The sequence below is a fragment of the Heterodontus francisci genome, chromosome 26, assembly GCF_036365525.1.
Source record: "Heterodontus francisci isolate sHetFra1 chromosome 26, sHetFra1.hap1, whole genome shotgun sequence".
NCBI lineage: Eukaryota > Metazoa > Chordata > Chondrichthyes > Heterodontiformes > Heterodontidae > Heterodontus > Heterodontus francisci.
In genome coordinates, this window is record NC_090396.1 from 40,882,092 (window position 1) to 40,887,281 (window position 5,190).

Below are 5,190 nucleotides of genomic sequence, written 5' to 3' on the forward strand. Positions count from 1 at the left end.
ACAGAGCTGTTACAAATTAACAAAAATAGAAGGTAGTCGAATAGCCAGAGTGACCTACTCTTGTTTCTCCTGAAGGGATGTGCTGGTCTTTGGAAGGTGGTTGGAATGAAGATGGGACGAGACTGGATAGTTCTGGATTTCTTTTGCTGACTTTGAATTTTTCATCAAGAACACTTAAATTGTTCATTGAGTTTGAAAAAAATGTGAAGTGAAGTAAATTTCATTTTAAACTTGACAATTTTTAAAAAGTAGAAGTGAAACTTTTAATGCAGCTCAAAGAGCTGTGGATAGTGATCATCCTGCACCTGCAGTTGAGGCATTGCTCTCAAAATTCTCAGTTCCATTTTCATATCATATTAATACTGATTTCCTTCCTAAATTTAAAGGAGACTTGTATGCTGCATTAATAAGGAAACACTAATTAAGAGAGATAATAAATTATACTGTGATTAAGTATTTCATGAAATGAGGGGAACATATTAAATCAGTAAACTATTAATGTCAATTAATATATATGTAACAGCATTCGTAAAAGAGGCAGTTTATTTTAATGTTTGGAAGCTGCAGGTTTTATTCCTTAGTCTGAAGATTTTAGCTGATTTTTATTGTTGCAACTGAGACTAATTGAAAAACAATCCTATTTTGTTTGTGATAGAAGCAGAAGTCTGTCACGCATATTTCTATTCTATAAAAATGTCTGCATGTTTGTGACCTGTTGTATGCATGCAACACTTGCAGATGTGTGTCTTGGCACCTTGGAGCTATTCTCTGTATTGATCTATCTGATATGCAGGTTGGATGTTAAAAGCAATCAATGCATCAGGATGTCAGAAAGACTGTTGGCTGCCTGAATGCTAAATTGGCTAATAACATGATTGCTTGCCCAATGTTGAAAAAAAACTACAAGATGATAAGCTGAAATATCATTATTATTTAAAGGACAGTTTTGGCTTATATGCACTCTGTAAAAATTTAACTAGATTAGGCTTTAAAAATTGAAGATAATGACACAAATACTGAAGATATTGGCAACATGAAATGTTCATGATGACACTTGTTTCTTATAGTTTCAAACAACAGGTAATTCAAATAAGGGCAGATGGCTTATAATAAATTGCACTCAACAAATTACAATCTTTTAAGTCCATTTGATGGATTGATTGCTCATGTACTGAAACTAAAATACTATTTAGCATCTCTAATGTCTTTATTACATAGAACATTCATAACTTACTGTTGCTGGGAAGAATTGCTGTGCCTGAAAAATGACTGAGAAGATCAACATCGAGAGCAATTTTCATGTGGTTATCAAATGACTGGAATACGGAGGTGGTTTCAGCCTTGTCTCACACTGACACGCATTGAATGCCTTGTATTAAATAATGAAGGTATAACATTATATGAATGGGTCTTCTCTCTGTCACCTGGGTCAACCTTGACTGGGTAATATCTACTGACTATATTGTTATGACCAGGTGAGAAAGGGGTGTAGGGGTTCCCTCTCAGCCTTTGCCTTGTATACCCGAGGTAGGGTTTACTTTTAAAACACAGTGTTTTTAGCTCTTGCTCAGTGAATCCTTGTTCACTGCTGTTCAATTGCAAGGCAAAGAAATCAACCAGACAGGTTTTCTTAAATTTAAACAAGAAAGGTGGAAGTTTATTAACCTTAAACTCTAATTCAGTTAGCGACGTGACCACGCTAGCATGCATATGCAATAAACACATGCAGATAGAGAAAGAAAAGTAAAAAGAATAAAGGGGAAAAGTTTGAGGCGATAGCTGGGATTTATTTACGGTCCTTTGAATGTGATGTAGAGTCTTTGATTGCCAGTAAGTCTTGCCATTTTGTGGGGCCCAGTGCACGCTTGAAAACTTATTCCCATGTAGGAGTCTTTTCTCTCTTGAGGTTAGAGTGACTTCAGTGGATCCAGAGATTCATGAGAGCGAGACCTAGCCAGGAGAGAGGCGCTCTTCTTCCAAGTTCCGTTGCAATCTGACAAACTGTGCTGTGAGCTCTTCAAATGAAACCTGGGCCAGCGAGTTAGTCATGTGGCTAGCTGTTCTAACATACTCCTGCGTTTGTGGATTCTCCATCTTAGCAGACACCCTGGAATGCTGGCTTTCTTACACATTCAATGTCTGGTGATCAAAATCCATTTGGGTTAATTGGATCAAGGAGCCGTTCTATTATCTCCAGGCACTGTCTCTCAGTATGCTCATATTTTCCAGCCACCGCTGATCTCTTTAAAAAAATCATCTCTTCCTTCCTTCCAGCAACAGTTTAAAATTAATGTTCACATGACAGAATTAATATGCCTCATTCGTGGCAGGTGGGGTCTTCATGACAATGTTAAGGATGGAGAACATTTGGTTAGTTCTGACAGAAGCCTTTATGTTTAGTGAACAGAGTATACAGCTCAATGGGATTTTAATTTTTATCTTCAGAAATCTGTATAGTATCTGTATGAGCTTTCTCAGAGGGAGATCAAATCGTTGTGGAATTCCCAGGACTATGTGCTTTCTTAATTGAAAACAACCCATTATCTATAAAGTTTTCTTTGTTATGTACTTCTTGGAGGATACGGAGTAATTTTTCATATGTCAGAACTTGTGCTCTATACAGAGTTGTTTGAATTCTGGTAGCATTGCTCAATCTTGAAACACCTTGCACCCTAATTAGTAAAGCAGCTGGATGTTGGGCATTGATTGGATACTCATAACAAATGGTAGTTTTCCTGTTGGCCCCAGAATTAATGTGTAATTCTCCCTCTGTAACTCAGCAAGATCAAAAGAACCTTTAGAATGCTACTTTTTTTTTCTTGTACATATGAACAACTTAATCCAAAATATTTTAATAGTTTAATTCTGTAGCTTTCTGGGGAAGTTCTGACCGCAGTATACAAAAGATGTATTGGGAAATCTTCTAATACTAGGGCTGCTTTTGTGTTTACACTTATGTACTTAAGAGGAGAAACAAAAATCTTTGGGCCCACAAGTGCTTACCACTATCCTTAGCTGATTTCATTGCCTGATGTCAACCTTTCCTTCCCCTAATCTTCTGTTAAATATTCCTCTCTCACCCTTCATGGTCAATCAAATAGCCCCCAGAAGGCCTGAAAACAAAGGAGGAAAAAGAGAGTTGATTTGGAGAGTGAGCACATACAGACTTAATGGTCTTTTCTCATCCTCAATATATAAAAAAGGAAACACAATGCGCCCCTAACAAAATTATAATTGAGAATGGATTACTTTTACAATCCATATGCTCTGATCCGCTCAATCTATTACCTTTTTGAAGGCTTTTAAGTAATCAATGTTCACTACCTCCTACGGAATCGTGTTCCACAGAACTGTGGAATAGAATTCCTACAAGGTAATAAACACCAAATACTTACAGTTCCTGCCTTGCTCCTAGTCCATCTGTCCCCAAAACCTCAAACAAACAATCTTTTTTTATTCATGTTTGGGATGTGGGCATTTATTGCCCATCCCTAGTTATCCTTGAGAAGATGGTGATGGACCTTCTTCTTGAACCACTTTGTAACAGTTTGATATAACTGTGTGGCTTGCTAGGTCAGAGGGAGGTTAAGCATCACCCATATTGGTGAGCAACTGGAGCAACCTATAGGCCAGATGAGGTAAAGATGGCAAGTTCACTGCAGGACATTAGTGAATCAATTGGATTTTTAGAACCATCCAACAGATTCATGGTCATTTTTACCGATAATGTATTATCAGATTTTAAGAAAAAAAATGAACTTAAATTCTTAAACTACCAAGGTGCGTTGGAACGCGAATTAGTTGAATTATTAGTCTAGTTCTTTTGATTACTAGTCCAGTAACACAACCACTTCACCACTGCACCTATCTGGCATCCTTTTTCTATTTGAAAAATCGTAAATATCTGTGTCAGATCCTCTCTAAGTTTCCTTTTTCTTGTAATTACAATCCTAAAGCATTAAGTATACGTTCAAACTTTAATGCTTCCTTGTTGCTGTTTGCACCTGCTCCTGGGTCATAATGTCCTTCTTCATTTGACTTCTGATAAGTTTGTATTTGTGAGAACACTTAAGCTGTATCCCAAGAGAATTTGAGTTAGAGTGGTGTGAAAGATAGTACAGAAAAACCTTGTGATTGATTTCTGGTGCTCGATAATTTTTGTTCAGGTGACCAACTCCTTGCTTTTAAAATTTTGTTGGTTTGCAAGCCATGAATCACAGCTATCATTCAGAGCATCTAATAGAAATGAATCTGGAATTCTCAATTATTTCCAAATAATCTCAGGATGTGGATTCGTGTTCTCTCTAGGGTGCATGAATACACCGCAACTCAGTTGCTGCACAGGCCACTCACACATTGGCCCATTTGTGTTAATTCACATGGATGGCAGCACAAAATATTTTAAATCTACCGCGCATTGAAATACAGGCCGCGTACAACAAAATTAGAGAGGAACATTGATATGGATAAGTCACCATTTATTGCCTTACCCTTGTTTGCCTGACAAGTGAGATAGTGTGGGACTGGAATCACACATTGACAAGACTAGGCTAGATTAGTCCTTCCAACCAGTTGTTTTTTACAACAGTCTGGTACTGATGTGATTATCTTCTTTGTGGTGCTAACCTACCAATTTAGCAGATTTATTGAACTCATTTTCAAAATCTGAGTTGCTATGACACTGCCATACTCCACTGAATATACCTCTGACCTTCAGCTGCTCCTTATCTCCTGGTTACGTCCAGCTTCCTAAATGCATAAGGCCTCATTGCCTGCTTCATGTCTGCCTCAGGTTCCTTTCTTGCTCATCCTTCTGTCATAGAAACATAGAAACATAGAAAGTCTAAGGCACAGAAAGAGGCCACTTGGCTCATCATGTCTGTGCCAGCCGAAAAATAATCCACCTACTCTAATCCCACCTTCTAGCATTTGGTCTGTAGCCCTGCAGATTACGGCACTTGAAGTGCATGTCCAGACTCCTTTTGAAAGAGTTGAGGGTTTCTGCCTCAACTACCCTTTCAGGCAGTGAGTTCCAGACCATCACCAACCACCCTCTGGGTGAAAAAGTTTTCCTCATCTCCCCTCTAATTTTTCTACCAATCACTTTTAATCTATGCTCCCTAGTCACTGACCTCTCTACTAAGGTGAATAGACCCTTAACCTCCACTCTATCCAGGCCCCTCAAAGTTT